The sequence below is a fragment of the Callospermophilus lateralis genome, chromosome 7 (genome assembly GCF_048772815.1).
Source record: "Callospermophilus lateralis isolate mCalLat2 chromosome 7, mCalLat2.hap1, whole genome shotgun sequence".
Lineage (NCBI taxonomy): Eukaryota > Metazoa > Chordata > Mammalia > Rodentia > Sciuridae > Callospermophilus > Callospermophilus lateralis.
In genome coordinates, this window is record NC_135311.1 from 103,655,909 (window position 1) to 103,678,044 (window position 22,136).

The 22,136-nt window shown below is 37.3% G+C and overlaps 1 protein-coding gene across 8 annotated transcripts in view; it reads left to right on the plus strand.

The window, feature by feature from the left end:
- Positions 1-398: 398 nt before the first annotated feature.
- The window catches only part of Tut4 (terminal uridylyl transferase 4), a 119,916-nt gene continuing 98,178 nt past the window's right edge, over positions 399-22,136 (plus strand). For all 8 annotated transcript variants that reach the window (XM_076841303.2, XM_076841302.2, XM_076841305.2 and 5 more), the window contains exon 1: positions 399-559. The gene's annotated coding sequence lies outside the window, so the exon portion shown is untranslated. The remainder of the gene's footprint in view (positions 560-22,136) is intronic.

A 22,136-nucleotide genomic window follows, 5' to 3' on the forward strand; every position in this document is an offset into this window, starting at 1 on the left:
CTCCCTTTTCCTCAGCGTGGGTGTGAGTGCGCAGACCTACTACTTCGGCCCCCTCCCCATTGTTTCCTCGAGGCCACCACACACCCCTGAGGGTGGCCCCTCCCCCAGGGTGCTCCCCCCTCCCCTCTCGGCTTAACGGGTGCCTGGGGGACCCCAAAAGCAAGGGAGGGGACACCCCTGAACAATTCCTCGGCGTCGGGGCTCCTAGGCCTCGGCGCCCGTCTCCCCCCGCCCAAGCCAGGACCCCATTCAGGGTTCCGTTCCTCTCTCCCTTCCCCCTCTCCAGGGCTCCCACTCGGCCTCGGCCCCCTCCCCTCAGCGGGTCCTCCTCTTTCTCTCCCTCTCCCTCCTCCTCCCCCTCCCCATCCCTTCCCCCCCACAATGCAGTTCGCGGCGCGGCGGACATGGCGGTGGAGTCCTGAGCTCGTCGTGTCCCGGCCTCCAGCGGCGGCGACGGCGGCGGCGGCGGCGGCGGCACCGGCAGCGGGAGGCGGAGGGGGAGCGGGAGCCACTGAGATGAGGAGGCGCCGCGCGCGCCTGTAGCTCGCGGGCCTCGCAGGTACGGAGGTTCCGGCGGCCGCGCTGCGCGGGGTGCCGAGGGGGTGTGCTCGGGAAGGCCGGGCGGCCCCCAGCTTGTCCTCTTCAGGTGCGGCGCCTCGCAGGTGTCGGGCCTGGCCCGAGCGCGTCTCAGCCGCCCTCTTGGGGCCTGACAATTCTTTCTTTGCCGAAGCAGGCTTCGGGTGTCCCAGGGGAAGGCTGAGGTGTGGGAGGTAGAGACGGCGGCCTGGGCGGCCTGAGGAGGGCATTGGGGCTCTTCGGGCCGAACTCCGTGGAGAGGCTGGGGCTACCAGCCCGGGGCCGAAACCTGTTGTAGATTCGCGAGATGGATTTTGAGTTAACGGGAATGGTTTGGAGCATTCTCTTGGATCCAGTACGGTTCCCTGTCATGTGTGCTTTATCTTTCACCCTTGTTTATATATAGATGTATATATAACATGTAAACACACACACACACACACACACACACACATAATATTTCCCCCAGGCTCGTCCTTGTGGGAGAAGGCAGAGGTGTCTGTGTGTGGATTTCGTTTCTTGCTCGCCCGCCTTCTCTGTCTCCCCCGCCCCCCGGTCGAATGGTGGTAATGCGCGCTTTTGACGTGGGTAACTGTGAGATTCGTATTTGTAAACAGACAGCACTCCCCTAGTGTGCTGCACGCCTCCGCAAGAGGTTTTAGATCCTTTTGGTATCTGGATTGGAAAAGAGATGTTTAGACCTAAAAGAAGCACATCAGCGAGATTTCTAGTCGTGCCTGAATGGGATGTATTCTTGTTGTTTTAACAGCGTTGAATAAACATATTTTTTAGAACACCAAATCTTAAATCAGATAAATTTTGTACCTTGCCGGAGATCTTAGTTTCCGTATATCATGTTTCTTTATTTTGATACAAAAGTAGTTCCAAAGACGTTTGACGTTCGGCTCCCATTTGTGATCTCCATAAATTAGTGTCCAGAAATGCAATTCAAATTGTATTGTTGGCATGCATTTAGTAATTAGCTCTAGTGGATCAGGCTACCCTTTTATTTCCAGAGATTTTTATCCCCCAAGTCTTGCAGGAGCAAAATATTTGTAACATTTGGTGAAACAACATATCCTGTTTGTTAAAGTAGTAAGAATTACTAGCTTTTAAAATGGGATAATTCCAAACAGATATGATAATTTTAGAGAAAATGCCAGTACCACGGTGTTAAATTGTGGGATGGCTTAAAAAGAAAAGTTGAGTTTGTGTATGTATGCTGAAATTTTCTTTACTCAATCCATGCTTGTCTCCTTTAATTTTGTTGTACACTGCATCCTAGTTCTGTTTAGTCACAGCTTATAAAGAAATATTGTTTCATTTAGAAAGCATTGCCTAAGATAATTAATAAACTCACTTTGCCTCGTGTGCGTTGATGCTTTTATAAGCAAATTATAAAAAGTTTTAAAAACCATATGCTTTAGGGAAGATAAGAATTTTAAGCTTAAAAAATAGAGAAAGTTCCTTAAAAAAGTCTTTTTTTTAGATAAATTTTCCTGCTCTTTGCAGTTTTTCATTTGGCTAGTGAGGAAAATGAAAAACTAAAGCTTCCTTGAAATAATTTGGAAGTGGAAGTGAAAGATATTGACACTTAATGTTTAAAGTCTAGCAAATATCTAAATACAGAAATGAAATTTAAGATCTTTCTTATCTTGATTCAAATTGTTAATCATACAGATTAGTTAAAAAATATTTTCATGCACAAATTTAGTTTAATTTTGTAAATATTAAATCACACTTAACATTACATTTGTTTTAGGTTAAGTTGGTTAGAACATTTTAATTTTAGACTTTTTAAAAATCAGAATTTATAATTACAATTATAAATATCTCAGACTTTCAAAAACTGTTTAAAGAGAATTTTTATTAGTTCTCAGAGCAGACTCATCTTAGTAATTAGAGAACTTCTTTTGACCTCAAAGGTGAACCTTGGCATACATAATAAGTATCATTAATTATGTTTTATTCTTTATAGAATGTCAAATCAGGATCTGGCCAGGGGTAGTGTGGCACATGCCTATAATCCTAGCTTCTTGGGTAGCTGAGGCAGGAGGATCAATAGTTTGAGACCAGCTTTAGTAAGTTTGAAGTAAGCCTCTGCAACTTAGCTAGACCCTGTTTCAAAATAAAAAGTAAGAAAAGGGCTGGGGATGTAGCTCAGGGGTAGGGCACCTCTGGGTTCAATCTTGTACCCTCATCCCCGACAAATAAAAGTTTTAAAAAATCAGAATCTCTGGATAGAAAAAGGTGTTTGAATTTATTGACTTTGGAATGTTTCAGAGAAATGAAATATCCAACATTATGCGTAAATGCTGATGCCAGTACATTTTGTTTATCCTGAAAAAAAACAAAACCCATTTTCATATAATAGAATCCAGTGAGATGTATTACTTTCTAAAATAAATTATAGATGTTTTGATAAAATAATGTTGCAAAATTAAAGTCATGTTCTTAAAAAAAGCAAAAATAAAAACAAATAATTCTAGAAAGACTTGAAACAGACAGGGGACAAGGCCACTGTAGATCAAAGCAGGATATGTGGACTTTTAAAAACTAATCTTAGAATTTTGGTTGTTTACATATACCAAATGAATTCTTTCATTTTTAGAATCCTAGACAATTGCCTAATTTGGGGAATGTTAAAAACCAACATGCTGGGTCTAGGAGTTGAGGTTCAGTGGCAGAGCGCTTACCTTGCACACGTGAAGCACTGGGTTCTATCCTCAGCACCACATAAAAATGAATAAACAAAATAAAGATATTGTGTCCATGTATAACTAAAAATAAGTAAGTAAATAAAAAACAAAACCACCACCAACAAAAAAACACATGTTGTCCCTACGTGTTTCTTATAAACTCAAAAAGAAGAGAAGGTACAAAAATGCAAAGATTAGTAGTTCAGATTTTTTTCTGTTAAGTAACAGATTTAATTATTTGTTGTGGTATGGTTTCTAAATTATTTGCATATCTATTTTCTCATTGAATGTCTATAATTACCTGTGAATTAAAGGAGAAGAGAGAATGGAACTAGTATTTATTAAAGCACTTGCTTTGTTGCAGGCTCAGTACTAGATATGTTTTATGCATTTTTTTTACTTGCTTGATGGAAAAACCCTGTTTCTGTGACTCAGAAGTTAAGTAATTTGCTGACAATCATAGAGTTAGATTTGAAAACAGATCTCTCGAATACATATGACTTATTGCTTCTCAGGTATATTCAGTATTTTCTCAATTTTGTAGAATGAGAAACCTTCTAAGATCATGCATTTGTTCATTCAATTATTCACCTCACAGACATTTGTATTTATACTTTATTTAGACACCTTTTGAATTTTTATCTTGCAAAGTAGATCACCACATGAGATAATGTTTGACCTGTGATTAAAACTGTTTTCTAACTTCTAGTCTAGTACTTCTTTCTTCTTGACTTCTTTCCAAGTAGATTCTATTCATTTTTAATGGGTAATTAAGTATTCTTTTTCATGCTACTTTCCTTTTCCTTTGTTTCAAACTCTGTGTGTGTGTGTGTGTGTTTGCCTAAGATCTTTGATCCAAATCATACTGTTCAAGAATTTTTGATTTATCATAAGTCATCATTGTCTTTTTTTCTAACCAGGAATTGAACCCAGGGTTGTTTCATCCCTGTGTCACATCCCCAGCCCTTTTTATTTTTTTTTTTATTTTGAGACAGGTCTTATGAAGTTGCTGAGGCTGGCGTTGAACCTGAGATCCTCCTGCCTCAGCTTCCTTAGTCTCTGGGATTACAGGCTTGCTCCAGTGCTTCTGACTTATAAGAGTCTTTTGAAATAAAACTACATCTGGGAGAATTATCTTGTTAAGCAACATTATTATTATTATTATTTTTGTTGTTGTTGTCAGTGGTGCTGGGGATTGAACCCAGAGCCTTATGCATGCAAGGCAAGAACTCTACAACTGAGCTATATCCCCAGCCCTTGTTATGGCTTCTCAGGAAGTTTTTTTTCACTCACGGGCTTGGACTAGTTGACTTTTTCTGGTTTGGCATTGGAAAGCAATAGGTTGGGGGCATAGGGAAGTCTGGCCTGGAAAGAGAGAAAAACATTCATATAAACTTAGTGCCTGACAATAAAAATGAGAAAAGTTCTGGGCTGGGGTTGTGGCTCAGAGGTAGAAAGCTTGGCTGCTATTAAAAAAAAAGGCGAGAAAAGTTCTGATCTACACAAAGCAGCCTGTACTTTGGAAAATAAATAGGTAGGGATTGGGGATGAAGATCTGTGTTAGAACTTTTGCATGTGTCAGGCCCAGAGTTCAGTCCCCAGCTCTGTCAAAAAAAAAAAAAAAAAAAGTTAATTACTCATATCTGATAGTTTTAAGTGGGTATTTGATTTGTAATGTTAATTGTTTACTGTATAGTTACTATGTGCTAAAGAAATTAATTTTCTATATCATGATCTTATAAGTTTTTCCCTCAGTCCTCATGTCATCCTATTATCTTCATTTACAGATGAACAAAGAAGGTGTAGAAGGGTTAACAAGATTTCACATTTGGTTTGCAGCAGAGCCAGGATTTGAACTGAGGCACTGGGTTCAACTTCTAATGTTAGGCCATCTGATGTTAGAACCAGAGCTTTTCTCTCTCTCTCTCTCTTTCTTTCTTTCTTTCTTTTTTTTTTAAAGAGAGAGTGAGAGAGGGAGGGAGAGAGAGAGAGAGAATCTTTAAAAAAATATTTATTTATTTATTTTTTATTTATCGGCGGACACAACATCTTTGTTTGTATGTGGTGCTGAGGATCGAACCCGGGCCGCACTCATGCCAGACGGGCACGCTACCACTTGAGCCACATCCCCAGCCCCAGAACCAGAGCTTTTCACCATTACACCATGTTGCACCTCAAACTTGGGGTGTCAAAATGTAGTGTGCATAGGATGTTAATTGTATCTAGTCACATAGGTTGTTAAAAAATATTTCTAAGCACATAAAGTATGAGTTATATAAAATAACTAAATCTGATTACATCTCATCAGTGTGCTAGCCATTATAGTTTAAATAATTATTAAAATTGATCAGTTAATAAGTATTCATTAAGTGCCAGTCATGTGCTGCGTATTAGTGTAGGCCAATGAAATTCAAATAGTGTTTGGAGGTATCTTGTGACGGGTCTTGGAGATACATTGTTTGCATATTATATATATATGTGTGTATGTATGTATGTATGTATATATATACACACACATATATTTATTGATAATTTTTATATATATAAAATTTGTGTGTGGGGGTGTATTGTGTGTGGGGCACTTTACTACTGAACTACTTCATTGGTCCTTTTAATTTTTTATTTTGAGACAAGGTCTCAATAAGTTGCTAAGGGTCTTGCTAAGTTGCTGAGATTGACCTTCAATTTGTAATCTTTTGGCCTCCACCTTCTGAATTGCTGGGATTACAGGCTATAGTAATACTCTTACTGCAGTGTTTTCCTTTTCCCTGCTTCTCATGTGAAATGTAGTATTATGACTTCATGACTTGTGAAAACATTATTGCTTTAATGGCTAATGGAATATGTAATAGTGTATTCTTTTTTCCTTTTTCTTTGAGATATAGTTGATAGTATCATAAAATTTACATTTAAAAAAATACACAGTTTAAGCTGGGCACAGTGGCACACTCCTGTAATGGCAGTGACTCAAGCTGGGTGTGATGGTGTATGCCTATAATCCTAGTGATTCTGGAGGCTGAGGCAGGAGGATCACAAGTTGGAGGTTAGCCTGGGGCAACTTAGAATCTGCCTCAAAATAAAATTTAAAAAGGGCACAGGATGTACCTCAGTGGTAGAGCACTCCTGGATTCTATCTATGTAGTTCCAGAATATTTTCATTAGCCCCCAAAGAAACCCTGTACCATTAATAGTTATTGTTTATTATTTCCTTCCCCAAGCCTTTGGCAACCAGTAAGCTACTTTCTGTCTCTAAAGATATGCCTTTTCTAGACATTTCATATAAATTAAATAATACAGTATGTGGCTTTTATACCCATCTTCTTTGATTAAGCTTAATGTTTCCAAGTCTTGGCCATACTGTATCATGTATTAACACTTTATTCCTTTTTATGGGTGAAAGTATTATATTCTGTGGACATACTTTGTTGATTTATCCATTCGTCATTTAATGGATATTGGGATTGTTTCTACTAGTCTGTTATGAACAATGCTGCTATGAACATTGTTTAAAAGTTTTTGTATGGGCTGGGCATGGTGGCGTACACCTGTAATCCCATTGGCTTGGGAGGCTGAGGCAGGAGGATTGCAAATTCAAAGCCAGCCTCAGCAAAAGCAAGGTGTGTGAGGCTTCCAGTTTCTCTATATTCTTACTATCACTTGATAGTGTACATCTTTTAAAATAAATTGTAGCAAATCTAGTGGGTGAAGTGGTAATTTATGGTGGGTTTTTTTTTTGTTGTTTGTTTGGTACCAGGGTTTGAACCCAGGGGTGCTTAACCACTGACTGCATTCCCAGCCCTTTTAAAAATATTTTATTTAGAGACAGGGTCTTTTTTTTTTTAATTTTTTTTTTTGAGAGAGAGAGAGAGAGAGAGAGAGAATTTTAATATTTATTTTTTAGTTTTCGGCGGACACAACATCTTTGTTTATATGTGGTGCTGAGGATCGAACCCGGGCCGCACGCATGCCAGGCAAGTGCGCTATCGCTTGAGCCACATCCCCAGCCAGAGACAGAGTCTTGTTGAGTTGCTTAGGGCCTTGTTAAATTGCTGAGGCTGGCTTTGAACTTTCAATCCTTCTGTCCCAGCCTCTTGAGCTGCTGGGATTATAAACTTGTGCTACCGCACCTGGCTTATGGTGGTTTTGATATGCATTTCCATAATAATTAATGATGTTGAACATCTCTTAATCTGCCTCTTGCCTAATGTATATTTTCTTTGGAAAGATGTCTATTCACATACTTTGCCCATTTAAAAAATTGGGTTGTCTTTATTATTGTGTTTTAAAGAATTCTTTATATATTTTGGATATTAGATCTTTATTAAATGCTTGATTTGCAAAAAAATGTTTTACCATTTTGTGGGGTGTCTTTTCATTTTCTTTTTAAAAAATTTAAAACCTGGGGTAGAATATATATAACACAATTTACCATTTTACCGTTTTTTTCCCAATTTTTAAAAATGAGGTAAAATACATGTAAAATTTATAGTTTTAATAATTTTTGTTATTAAGTGCATCAATAATGTAGTCATTACCATTATCTATCTCCAGAACTCTTTTAATCCTATAAGACTGAAACTTAATGTGATTAAACAGTAACTTCCCTTTCCCCTCCCCCAGCCCTTGGCAATCACTGTTTTACTTTGACTCTAGGATTTTGATTACTTCATGTAAGTGGAATACAGTATTTGTCTTTTTGTGACTGGCTTATTTCATTTAACTAATGTCCTTAAGGTTCATCCATGTGTTAGCATATTGCAGAATTTCCTTCCTTTTTAAGGCTTAATAACATTCTTTTTTTTAAAAAAAATTTTAGTTGTAGTTGGACACAATACCTTTATTTTATTTATTTTACCCAGCGCCTTGCACATGCAAGGTGAGTGCTCTACCGTTGAGCCCCAGCCCCAGCCCCAGCCCAAGGCTCAAGAACATTGATATAACACAGTTTGCTTATCCATGCATCTATTGATGGACATTTATGTTGCTTCCATGTTTTAACTGTGAATAATGCAGCTGTGAACATGGGTATACAAACATCTCTTTAAGATCCTGGTTTTGGTTCTTTTGGGTATGTATTCAAAAGTGAAATTGCTGGATTATATAGTTTGTGAGCTCTTTGTTACTGTAACAAATACCTGAGTTAATCAACTTATAAAGGGAAATATTTATTTTGGCTCATAGTTTTGGAAGTTTCTGTCCAGGATTGATTAGCCCTGTTGGTTTTGGGCCTTTGGTGAGGCAGTGCATCATGGTGGCAGTATATGGCAAAAGTACATGGCTGGGAATCAAAAGGCAGAAAGAGGAAGGGACTGGAGTCATGCTATCCCCTTCAATGGCATGAACCCAGTGACTGGAAGAACTCCTGTTAGGTCCCACCTCTTTTCTGTTCTGTTCTATTCTGTTCTATCTCTGGGGATTGAACCCAGGGATGCTTTGCCATTGAACTACATCCCCAGCTATTTTTATTTTTTATTTTGAGACAGAATCTCACTTAATTGCTTAGGGCCTCACTACGTTGCTGAGGCTGGCTTCAAATTTACAATCCTCCTGTCTCAGCCTCCGGAGTATCTGGGATTACTGGTATTCATGGTTGTACCTGCCTCCACCTCTTAAAGTTTTTTACTTCTTCTTTTTTTTGGTACCAGGGATTTAACTCAGGGGTGCTTAACCATTGAGCCACATCCCCAGCCCTTTTTATTTTTTGTATTGAGACAGGTCTTGCTAAGTTGCTGAGGGCCTTGCTAAGTTGCTGAGGGTGGCTTTGAATTTTTGATCTTCCTGCCTCAGCCTCCTGAATTGTAGGGATTACAGGCATGTGCCACTGCACTTGGCACCTCTTAAAGTTTCTACCACTTTCTAATAGCACTAATCTAGGGACTAATAAGCCTTTAACATGTAGGTTTTCAGGGGACATTTAAGATCCAAACTGTATCATCCTGCCCATAGCTCTCAAAGACTCAGGTCTGTCTCAAAATGCAAAATGTATTTAGTCTATTTCTAAGAGTCCCCCAAAGCTTAACCATTCCAGCATTGCCCAAAAGTCTTAAGTGCATGGCTAGGGGTATAATTCAGTGACTCAATAATTGCTTAGCATATATATGCAAGGCCCTGGGTTTGAGCCTCAGTGCCACAACAAACAAACAGACAACAACAACAATGAAAAAAAGTTCAAAGTCTTCTGAAAGACTAAAGACAAACTCTTAGCTGTGAACCCTTTTTTAAAAAAAAAAAAAAAAAAGGTACTTCTAAGATATAATGGCACAGGGTTAAATATTTCCATTCTAGAAGGGAGGAACAGGAAAATACCAAGAAGAGGTCAGGACCAAAGCAAGAATGAAACCCAGCAGGGCAATGTGGTGGGATGTGGACTTCCAAAAACTTGGAAAGTCCACACCTGTGGAATGGCTGGTTGCAGCCCACATGGCTATGCTCTCAAACTAGCTCTGTGCGCTGCCTGCTGTTCCTTTGGCAGGCAGTCTGTTTATATTCCTGGCATCTCTGAATTTTTTTTTAAATTTATTTTTTAGTTGTAGTTGGACACAATACCTTTATTTTGTTTATTTGTTTTTATGTGGTGCTGAGGATCGAACCCAGGGCCTCTTATGTGCTAGGCGAGCGCTCTACCACTGAGCCACAATCCCAGCCTGCATCTCTGAATTTTTGTGGTCTCCATTGTTGCTTTGGTTTCATTCTCACGGTTCCTTGCATTGCCCTGTCAATGCATCCTGCTAAATACTGCCTGGCCTCTTAGGTGTTCTTTGAAATCTCTGAAAGCCTCCATGACTCCAGAACTGTGTGCCTGCAAAGTCAACATCATGTGGACCATAGGTCTGCCATTAGTGGAGGTTATACCTGGACCTGCTTGAATCTTGGATGCAGTGGCCCTTGAGTGCCTTGTGTCTGGTCAGAAGGAGAGGCATCCTTAGCAGTGTGAAGTGCTTTCAGGCTTTATTCCCAAAAGATTGTGTCCTGCAAAGACTTTGAAACAAATTTGCATTTCAACAACTTTTAGCCTGCCACTGGTGGGGATCTTGATTCCTGAGATACCCTGTCAGTGCATAGTTCTTGGCTTCATTTTAATCTTACTAATGTCTTTAGTACCTCCACCCTCCTTGGCTTTATCCTTACATATTCTTTTTTTTTTTTTTTTTTACCAAACTACCAAGTTTTCCAAATCTTTCTATTCTGTTTCTCTTTGTTTCTGGCTATCACTGTAAATTTGGCTAAAAGTAGCCAGAAATACTGAGGCTACTTCTTGAGGGCTTTGATTCCTTGAAATTTTCTCTACCAGATGAACTAGTTCATCACATTTAAGTTCAGCCTTCAACAAGATCTCAAGTCTAATTCTTTGCCACTGTGTAACAAGGGTTGCTACTGGTCCACTCACCAGTAGAGTCCTCATTTCCCTCTGAAACTGCATCAGCATAGCCTTTATTGTCTGTATTCTATAGGCATTTTGGTGGTCTGAACCCCTACCAGAATCACCTTTTCAACATCCCTTATGGCATTCTACGCTTTCTTAGCCGGCTTCTTTAGACTTTTCCAAACTCTTCCTGCAAACCAGTTTAAAAGGCTCTTCCACATTGTTTCAGGTATAGCAACAACCACTTCACTTCTTGGAACCAATTTTCTGTTAGTTTTTCATTACTCTTAAGAAATGACTGAGATAATCAACTTAGAAAGAGAAAAGATTTATTTTGGTGAAGGTTTTACCTATAATTGATTAGCCCTGGTGCTTTCAACCCTGTGGTGAGGCATCATATAATGGAGGCAATGTGATGCAAAACTTTTGCTCATCTAATGGCCAGAAAGTGAAAGAGGGAAAAAAAAGGGAAGGGGGCATCTCACTGTCCACTTTTAAGAGCACGGCCTGGGCGACTAGAAGACCTCCCACTAGGCCACACCTCTTAGGATTTCTACCACCTGTGCATAGTGCCAAGTTGGGGACTAAGCCTTTAATACATGGGCCTTTGGGGGACATAATGAGATCCAAACTATACCGGGCTAGGGTTGTGGCTCAGTGGTAGAGCACTTGTCTAGCATATGTGAGGCATTGGGTATTCTCCGCATTACATAAAAATAAATAAATAAAATAAATGTATTGTGCCCATCTACAACTAAAAAAAATTAAAATAAAAAAGATCTGAACTATAGCATGTGATAATTCTGTTTTATTTTTTTATTTTGAGGAAATACCACACTGTTTTCCACAGAGACTGTATCATTTGTACAGTCCCACCAACAGTGCACAAATATGATATTATTTGTATCTATCTATCTATTTATCTATCTATCTATCTGTCTATCTATCTATCTGTTTTTGACCATAGTTTCTCATAACTTCCTCTAGGAAGTCCATAGAAACTAGAATTTCTCTTTCCCAAAGTAGGCCATAGAAACTCTGATCTTCTTCCACTTTCCAGTCTTGGAGTAAAGCATAAAGAAATTCTCTGACCTTCACTTGTCCGATAATAGGTCATAAGATCATCCTCATTCTAGAATGGATTCTGCTCCATAGTTGAGGAAGGAATGCTAAAGAATATGAACAGAAAGACCTTGCTGGCTTTTCACTTTCCATTTTTTTAAAAATATATTTTTTAAGTTGTTGGTGGACCTTTATTTTGTTTATTTTTATGTGGTGCTGGGGATCAAACCCAGTGCCTCACACATGCTAGGCAAGTGCCTACCACTGCGTTACAAACCCAGCCCTTTACTCCCCCATTTATTGGTAATCATGCCTTTTTGCAGTGAAGTCTTAACAAACAAACAAACTCCAAAGCACAGGATTTGGAGAGCTTTCAGGTAGGTGAATATGTGAAATTTCCTGGAGGATGGGATGCCTGGTGAGGGCCTGAAATCTTTGTGCTTCTTCTCCCATACCTTACCTTGTGTATCTCTTCATCTGTATTCTTTATAATAAAGCACTAAACATTGTTTCCCTAATAATAAAACTCAATATATGTTTTGTCTGTCCGAAGCACAGGTAAAAACAGCCTGGGGCTTGTGGCTGGAATCCAGAGTAGAAAAGGGTATAATTTTGGAGACTGAGACCCCAACCTGTGAGGTCCAATACTGTTTTCAGGTAGATAGTGTGAGCATTGAATTCAATTAGAGGATACCAAATTGGTGTATGTTGTAGAATTGATTGCTTACTTGCTGGTTGGGGAGAAATCCCCACATACCTGGTGTCAGTGGTCTCTGGGTTGATTGTGGTATGTAGTACAGGAAAACAGACACTTTATTTTTTTAAGAGGAGTTCCAGTTTCTCCACTTCTTTGGCAACATCTATTGCTTTTAATAATAGGCATTTAGTGGTTGTGTAGTAGTCTCCTTATAGTTTTACTCTGCATTTACCTGATGATAAGTAATTGGAACATCTTTTAATGTACTTACTGGCCATTCATATATCTTTGGAGAAATGTCTGTTCAGGTTCTTTGTTCACTTTTTAATTGGATTGTTTGTTTTCTATATGTTAAATGTAAGGAGTTCTTCATATGTTCTGGATGTTAATCTGTTTTCAAATATTTGATTTACCAGTGTTTTGTTTTGTTTTTTTAAGGTTGTAGATGAACACAATACCTGTATTTGTTTATTTTTATGTGGTACTAAGGGTTGAAATCAAGTGCCTCACATGTGCTAGGCAAGTGCTGTACTGCAAGTAGAAGTCAAGTGCCTCACACGTGCTAGGCAAGTGCTGTATCTACAACCCCAGCCCTGAGGGTTACTTTTTACTGTTAATAATGTCTTCTGATGAACAGAAGTTTAAAATTTTAATCCAGTTTGTCTTTTTTATTTTGTTGCCTGTGCCTTTGGTGTCATACCAATAAATCATTGCTGAACCCATTGTCATAAAAAATTTTCCCTTCTATTCCTTCTGGGAGTTTTAAATAAAAGTTTTAGGTCCTACATTTAGGTTATGGATCCATTTGGAGTCAATTCTTGAGTTTGGTGTAGGATATGATGAAAGGTCATTTTTTGCATATAGGTATACAATTTTCCTAGTACCATTTATTGAAAAAGACTGTCCTTTCCCCAGGCCTTCATACCCTGATCAGAAATCACTTGACCATATGTTTGAGCATTTAATTTGGGACTCTCTATTCCATTGGTCTGTATGCCTATCTTTTTTTCAAAAAACCAATGTTATTATATATATATTTATTACCTTTATTTAATTTATTTATTTTTATATGGTGCTGAGGATTGAATCTAGTGCCTCACATATGCTAGGCAAGCATTCTACCACTGTGCTACAACCATAGCCCCCTATGTGCCTGTCTTTATAACAGTACCATACTATTTGGATTACTGTACTTTGTAATAAGTTTATTTAATATTTAAAAAAATTTCAAAATTTAAAATTTTGTGGTATGGGGGATTGAACTAAAGGCCTTGTGCATGCTAGGTAAGTGCTCTGTCCCTGAACTACATCCCTAGTCCTTATAGTAAATTTTTAAAACAGAAAGTAGGCAATTCATAAACTCAGGGTGCTTCATTAATATATAAAATGGATATTTTACAAGACTGTGTACTAACTTTACATGTTTGTAAGGATGAATGACATATAGTAGTTAATGCAGTACCTTGAAACATGTTTGTTGTTGTATTTTTTTAAACTGAAAATTTATAAGATCTCCAGGATTTTTTGTATAAAGTTGTGGCATTGTTACATGTTGGTGTCCTTAACTATGTTCACCTTTGGTAGATACATTGGATACAATCATGCATAAATTATTAAGATTTTCTTTTCTTTTTTTTTTTTTTGGTGGTACGGGGGATTGAACTTAGGGGTACTCAATCACTGAGCCTCATCCCCAGCCCTCTTTTGTATTTCATTTAGAGACAGGGTCTCACTGAGTTGTTTAGTGCCTGCTTTTTGCTGAGGCTGGCTTTGAACTCCTGATTCTCCTGTCTCAGCCTCCTGAGCTGCTGGGATTATAGTTGTGCACAGAGACTAGCTATTAAGGTTTTTAATAGAGAAGGTCTCACTGTGTTGGTCAGGCTGTCCTTAAAATTATCTCCCTGCCTTAGCCTTCTTAGTAGCTGGGATTATATGTAGACACCATCTTGTTTGGCTAAAATTTTTGTTTAGAGCTTGTATTTAAATATCGCCACTTCTAAACCAATGATTTTCAATATTATGAGGATTATACTTCCTCAGGATGACATTTCATAATCATAAATATTCAAAACCTGCTTATAGATATCCTCATCTTTCATCCCCCTATTCTTATGTTGTTCCTTATTGTTCTATTTCTTAGAATACGTTGGAACAAAAAAAAAAAGTTGAGAATCATCATTGTAAATCTTCTAGGAGATATAGATTATTTCTCTCATGTCTGCTTCCTTGAAGCCAGAAAACCAGATATCTAGATATTTTATTTTTTTGGTACTAGGAACCCAGGACCTCATACATGCTAGGCAAGTGCTCTACCATTGAGCTACATCCTTAGCCCCAGATATGTGTTTGTTTGAGGTGTGTGTGTGTGTGTGTGTGTGTGTGTGTGTGTTTATTTATTTTTAAATAAAAAAAATATTTTTCAGTGCTAGTGAGTAAATCTAGGGATTTGCAGTTGCTAGGCAAGCTCTCTGCCATTGAACTACATCCCAAATCCCCTACCCATTTTTTAAAAAAATTTGAGACAGGGTCTTACTAAGTTGCCCAGGCTGACCTAGAACTTGTTATGTTCTTGCCTCAGCCTCCCTAGTAACTGGGATTTTAGGCATGCACCTCATGCCTGACCAGATCCATATTTTTTAACATATGATCTATCCTCCTGTAAAATTCTTCCTCTTATAAGTCTGGTATCTTTGCTGTCTTTTTCTTATTGACCTTTGTCATTTCAAGTCACTCCTCTTTATTCACTGATAGCTTTGGTGTAATTGTTGATATTGTATTAGGCAATCATATGCATAAAATTGAAGGTTATTTAACTTTATTTTTCCTTAAATTCTATATTCCAGTGATATTCAACTCTTATTACTTTCCTTGATGTACCTACTCATGTGGTTGAAAACAATTCTATTTTTGACCAAAATCTTCTAAATTATCTATATATGCATCTTTCACGTTTCTTTAGTCTTTTTATATGACTTTGGGGTTGGGGCGGGCTTTATCCCCTTTGTTCTATCAGCACAATTAGTACTTTGGTTCTCACCTTATTGAAATTTTCATTCTGTAAATCTCCTATCTAGTATGTTTTTAAATATTTGCAGATTGTATAAACAGTGAATTGGTGTTTTATATATTTGGCTAGCCCCTTACTGTAGCTTGGCAGTATTCTAGTCAGTTTTCTTTGCGTCCTTCACATTTGATATTGTTTTATCCATCTCCTTCACTTCCACCACCAGTTAAGCCCTCTACTGTTCTTTGCTTTTCTCCCTCTGTGCTGGCCTTCTGTTGGAATTCATGTTACTCACAGCTCTTTGAGATACTGATAAGTGATACTGGCAAAAGAAGCTTATTTAGTCAAGAAAGTCTGGGAAATGTTACAAATTATATTTCTATGTTAGAGATTTACAATGCTTATTAGCTACAGAAGAATCTAAAAGGTTCTTCAGGAATCCCATTTAATTCTTTATAAAAATTTTTTTTTTAGGACTGGGGTTGTGGCTCAGCAGTAGAGTGCTCACCTAGCACGTGTGAGGCCCTGGGTTTGATTCTCAGCGTCACATAAAAATAAATAAATAAAGATATTGTGCCTAACTACAACTAAAAAATAAATATTAAAAAATTTTTAGATGTTAATGGATCTTTTTTTATTCATTTATTTACATGCAGTGCTGAGAATCGATCCTAGTGCCTCACACATGCTAGGCAAGGGCTTTACCACAGAGCTACAACCCCAGCCCCCATTTATATAGCCTCTCTCCCCCTTGCAAGTCTGCCAAAATTGTGATGAGACTCCAAGGAACCTTTAAATGCTTTTCACTATTACTGCTAATGACTTTTATTTGTTTACTGACTCAGCTATTTTTCTTTTCTACTGTCTTCCTTGTTCTGGAAATTGTGCTACTCTTTTTAGAAATCTATTGTTTCACTTTGTCAAAAGATAAATTGTGCTACTCTTTTTAGAAATCTATTGTTTCACTTTGCCAAAAGATAACTTATACTCCCATTTAATTCATCATTCTGTATGCTATTCAGTGGTCTTGAGGAACGTCTTAAGTCTTTATTTTTTAAATTTTTTTAGATGTTGATGGATCTTTATTTTATTCATTTATTTATATGTGGTGCTGAGAATTGAACTCAGTGCCTTACACATGGCAAGTGCTCTACCACTGAGCCCCAGCCCCAACCTGAGGAACTTCTAAGTTTTATGAACATATTTTTTTTTTGGTGTGTGTGTGTGTGTGTGTGTGTGTGTATGTACATAATATAATTTTTTAGCTCTGGCCATTGAGAGGAACTAAAATCAGGGATACTGTCATAACATTGAGCATTTATAGTGCCTAGATCTTGGTTTCTTTTTTTTTTTTTTTCTTTTTCTTTTTCTTTATTTATTTTTTAGTCGTACATGACAGTAGAATGCATTTTGATATATAATACATACTTGGAATGTACATACATCAGTCATATTGTCTATTCTATTCTGCTGCCCTTCCTATCCTCCCTACTCCTCCCCTCCTCTCCCATCCTTTCTCTCTATCCAATCTAATGTGACACACTTTTTTTTTTCTCATTACAACATCATGTATGTATTCTGTATAACAATGAGGTTCTCCTTCCATCTTCTGTGCAACTCCCCTTCTCCCTCTTTTTCCCTCCCACCTCTCTTCCCTATTTAGTGGTAGTCTTCTCATGCTGTTCCTCCCCATCCCATTTTGAGTCACCCCCCTTATATCAGAGAAGACATTCGGCATTTGTTTTTTAGGGATTGGCTAACTTCACTTAGCATAATCTGCTCTAATGCCATCCATTTGCCTGCAAATGCCATGATTTTATTATTCTTTAGTGCTGAGTAATGTTCCATTGTGTATAAATGCCACATTTTTTTAATCCATTCATCTATTGAAGGGCATCTAGGTTGGTTCCACATTCTAGCTATTGTGAATTGTGCTGCTATAAACATTGATGTGGCTATGTTCCTGTAGTATGCTCTTCTTAGGTCTTTTGGGTATAGTCCGAGAAGGGGAATAGCTGGGACAAATGGTGGTTCCATTCCCAGTTTTTATGAACATATTTTATTTATACATACAGTCTTAGCTATTAGAACTTCTCTTCTTTTTAAGTTTAGGTATAATTAGTGTATTAAAAGGAGAGACATGAAAATTACATGATAAAGGATTTTTGAACTTCAGCAGTGGAATGGGCTGCTCAGATGATGTCATTTCAACAGTGATTTATTTATATTTTCTAAATTTCTAAAAAAGAAATAATTCTTGTTGTCTTGAACTACTTTTTAGTAGTTCAGATATTCTGGGAAAAGAACATTATCTCTAACTTTCAAGCTAACTGGTCAAATCTCTCCACCCTTTTCTTTAGATCCTTATTCATCAGCTGCTACTGTTGCTTGCCATATTTTTCCTTAAGATTTTTCTGGAAGCATAAATACCTTCTCTGGTTACAGTTTTGATTGCATTCTTTTCAGCCAGTACTCAAAGAGCAGAAGATATTTCTAAATGCTTAAACTGCTGTGATTTTTCTGCTGCTGAAGTTCTCTAATTCCATCTTATACTCCTTACTAACTGGGAAATTCTTTTTTAACTGTTATCTCCATGATGAAGGCTTTTCTTAGGCTCTTTCCTCTGGGTTAAAAACTATTGTCTTTATTTATTTATTTATTTTTTCTTTAATATTTATTTTTTAGTATTTGGCGGACACAACATCTTTGTCTGTATGTGGTGCTGAGGATCGAACCCAGGCCGCACGCATGCCAGGCGAGCGCCCTACCGCTTGAGCCACATCCCCAGCCCCTTTATTTGTTTTTATGACTATCTCCCCTTTTAGATTAGTCCCCAGCTCTTAACCTAGCACCTTATATATCAAAAGTAATGTTTCTTATGTTTCATTCCATATTAATATTTGTTTACCTGAAAAAATACAGTCCGAGCTACATAATTTGTAGGGCCTAATGCAAAATGAAAATTGCAGAGCTGCTTTTTTAAAAAGCAGGAAGAAAGTGCCATTGCCATTAAAGGTACTAAAATATAAAACTTACTTTTTTGTGCAATCTTTCAACTTGTAGTGTTGTAAATTTACTTTTTAATGCCATTCTAAGTAAAGAGGAATTAAAAACTTTAAATCGTTAAGTATAAATTTTACCATTCATCTTTGTATTGTGCAATGTTAGTTTCTTTCTTTCTTTTTTTTTTTTTTTTTGGCAATGCTAGTTTTTTTTAAAATTTATTTTTTAGTTGTAGGTGGACACAGTATATTTATTTTATGAGGTGCTGAGGATCAAACCCAGTCCTTGCATGTGTGAGGCAAGCACTCTACCACTGAGCTATAGTCCAAGCCCCACCAGTGCTAGTTTTAAATGCAAATGTGAGCCTGCCTGGTGGCACTTGCCTGTAATACCAGTGGCTCCCAGCAGATTGGGAGGCTGAGGCAGGAGGATCACAAGTTCAAAGCCACCTTCAGCAAGGGTGAGGTGCTAAGCAACTCAGTGAGGCTCTATCTCTAAATAAAATACAAAATAGGGCTGGGGATGTGGCTCAGTGGTTGAGTGCCTCTGGGTTCAATGCTTGGTTACTCACTCCACCAAATAAATAAATAAATAAGTGCAAGCATTTCCGTTTCTATATGCATCTGTATTTCATTCTTAACAGTGGAAATCCTGTATAAAACTTACTCAACTGTTTCATGTTACTTCTTTCTATTTGTACATTTTGGAAACACTTATATTTAACTTGCTGATAAGTAAGGCAGGATTGAAAGGAAAAGGAACCATGAGTTGCATTATCTTTCCCTTCTTTTATGTCATCTTTTTTAGCATAAGTGATTGGTTAATTCAGGAAGGTAACATGAGTAATAAAGAAAGTATATGATGGATTCCTTGCTTTTCATGTTTTTTTTTTTTTTTTTCTTTTTAGTGGCCAGAAAAAAGAGCTTTTAGCCAGGTGTGGAAGTGCTTGTCTATAATCCCAGTGGCTGGAGAGGCTGAGGCAGGAAGATCGCAAGTTCAAAGCCAGCTTCAGCTATTTAGTGAGGTCCTAAGCAACTTAGTTAGACCCTGTCTTTAAATAAGTATAAAAAAGGGCCTGGGATATGGCTCAGTGGTTAAGCACCTTGGATTCAATTCCCAGTACAAAAAAGAGAAACAACATTTTTTTTTTAAAGTCATTCTTTTTTTTTTTTTTAATACCTCTTTATTTATTTATTTATTTATTTTTTATGTGGTGCTAAAGATTGAACCCAGGACCTCACACATGCACTCTACCCCTGAGCCACAAGCCTAGTCCAGAGAAAGAACATTTTATTATTATTTTTTTTGGTGGTGCTAGGGATTGAACCCAGGGCCTCACACATGCCAGGCAAGCACTCTACTATTTAGCTTAGGTACCCAATCCTGTTTGTCTTTCATGTGACACAACTTTGTGGATAGAACATCTATTCTGCTGACATTAGGTAAAGTCTTCTGTGTGTATATGTGTGTATTTAAATATATTTTTAAAGTTGTCAATAGATCTTTATTTATTTATATGATGTTCTGAGAATCAAACCCATTGCCTCATATGTGCTAGGCAAGCACTCTACCACTGAGCTACAACCCCAGTCCTCTTCTGTATATATTATGTCGATTGGTATATAATGTTGTTCAAGTTCTCTATTTCCCTATCCATCATCTTCTGTCTTGTTGGTCTGTCTATTATTGAAATTGGGGTATTGAAATTTCCAAGTATTATTGTAGAATTGTGTTTCTCTTTAATTCTGTAAACTTTTTGCTTCATGTATTTTGAGTCTCTAGTTAGGTGGATATTTGTATGTAATAGTTATATGTCCTTGTTGGATTGAACCTTTTATCGTATATAATGCCCTTCTTTGTGTCTTGTAACCTTTTTGACTTAGTATATTTTCTCCTATGAAAATATAGCCACTCCAGCTTTCTCTTGGTTACTGTTAGCATGGAAAATCTTTTTTATCATTTTATTTTCCATCTCTTTGTCTCTTTGTTTCTAAAGCAAATCTCTTGTAGATGATGGATGGGTCATGTATATATATATGTGTGTGTGTGTGTGTGTGTGTGTGTGTGTGTGTGTGTATGTTTTAATCTAATTTGCCAACCTCTCCCTTTAATTGGACAGTTTAGTTCATTTACAGTTAAAGTAATTAATGATAAGGAAGAATTAGCTTCTGGCATTTGATTATTACTTTTCTGTATTCTTATTTTTTTGTGTGTGGTACTGGGGATTGAACCCAGGGGTATTCAACCACTGAGCTGCGTCATCAGCTCTTTTAAATTTTATTTTGAGACAGGGTTTTGTTAAGTTGCTGATGTTGGCCTTGAATTGGGATCTTCCTGATTTAGCCTCCCTAGTTGCTGGTTATAATAGGGTGTGCGCCACCGTGCCCTAGTTCTTATTTGTGTTTTTATGTGCTTTTTATTCCTCACACTCTACTTCCTTTTTATGTATTTAGTTTATTTTTTATAAGCTATGGTTTTGATTTTCTTTCTTTTTTTTTTTTATGTTTTTGTTTTATTTTCTTTGTTATTGCCCCGGAGAATAATAATGTACTAACATCTTAAACTTATGATAACCTAGTTTGAGTAATGCCAACTCAGTTTCAGTAGTATACCAACTCCCAGCTCCTGCATATCCCTATCCTTCCCCTTTTTTTATCTTTATTCTCATACTGATGCAGATACATTCTAAGAAATGTGTTGTTAGGCAGCTTTATCATTGTGCAAACATCAAAGTATACACTTACTCAAACCAAGATGTCTGTTATGTCACTAAGCTATATAAATTTTTTTTTTTTTTTTGCCATATAATCTTAAGGGACTGCTGTTGTACATTTGATCCGTCATTGACCACAATGTCATTATGACTGTATACTTTGTTATGTGTCCATTAACATAAGTTTAGAATTATTTTTATGTGTTTGTTTTTTAAAATCATATCAAAGAAAGAAAAACAGTAGTTACCAACTAAAAGTATAACACTGGCTTTTATATTTATCTATGTGATTGTATCTTGTAGTCAATTTTTATTTCTTCTTTTGGATTTGAGTTACTGTCTAGAATCTTTCCATTTCAGTCTTAAGAACTCATTTTAGGGGCTGGGACTGTAGTTCAGTTGAAGAGCACTTGGCTAGCAATGTGTGAGGCACTGGATTCCATCCTTAGCATCACATAAAAATAAACTAATAAAATAAAGGCATTCTGTCCATTTGTAACTACAATTTTTTTTTTTTTTTTTAAAGAACTCTTCTTGTAGGGCAGGTCTATTGGTACTGAACTTTCTCAGCCTTTGTTTATCTGGAGATTTATTGAAGAGTAGTTTTGCTGGCTAGAGAATTTTTAGTTGAGATAGATAGATATATATATATTTGTTTTTTCTTTTAGGACTTTCATTCCACTGCCTTCTGGCTTTCTTTCTTTTTCCCCCCTCCTTGGTTTCTTATGGGAAATCAATTGTGAACCTTTATGTTTAATGAGGTAAAGTGTCTTGCTTTCTTATAAATTTTCTCTTTGTCTTTGGGTGTTGACAGTCTGACTACAGTGTATCTTAGCATAGATTTCTTTTGATTGTATTCTCCTTGAAGTTGATTGAGCTTAGATTTGTATAGTTGAGTCTTTCATCAGATTTGAGAAGGTTCTGGCCATTATTTCTTTTAATATTTTTCTTCACCCATCTTTCTTTTTTCCTTCTGTGACTACTATTATTCATAAAAAACTTTGAATTTGGAAAATTAG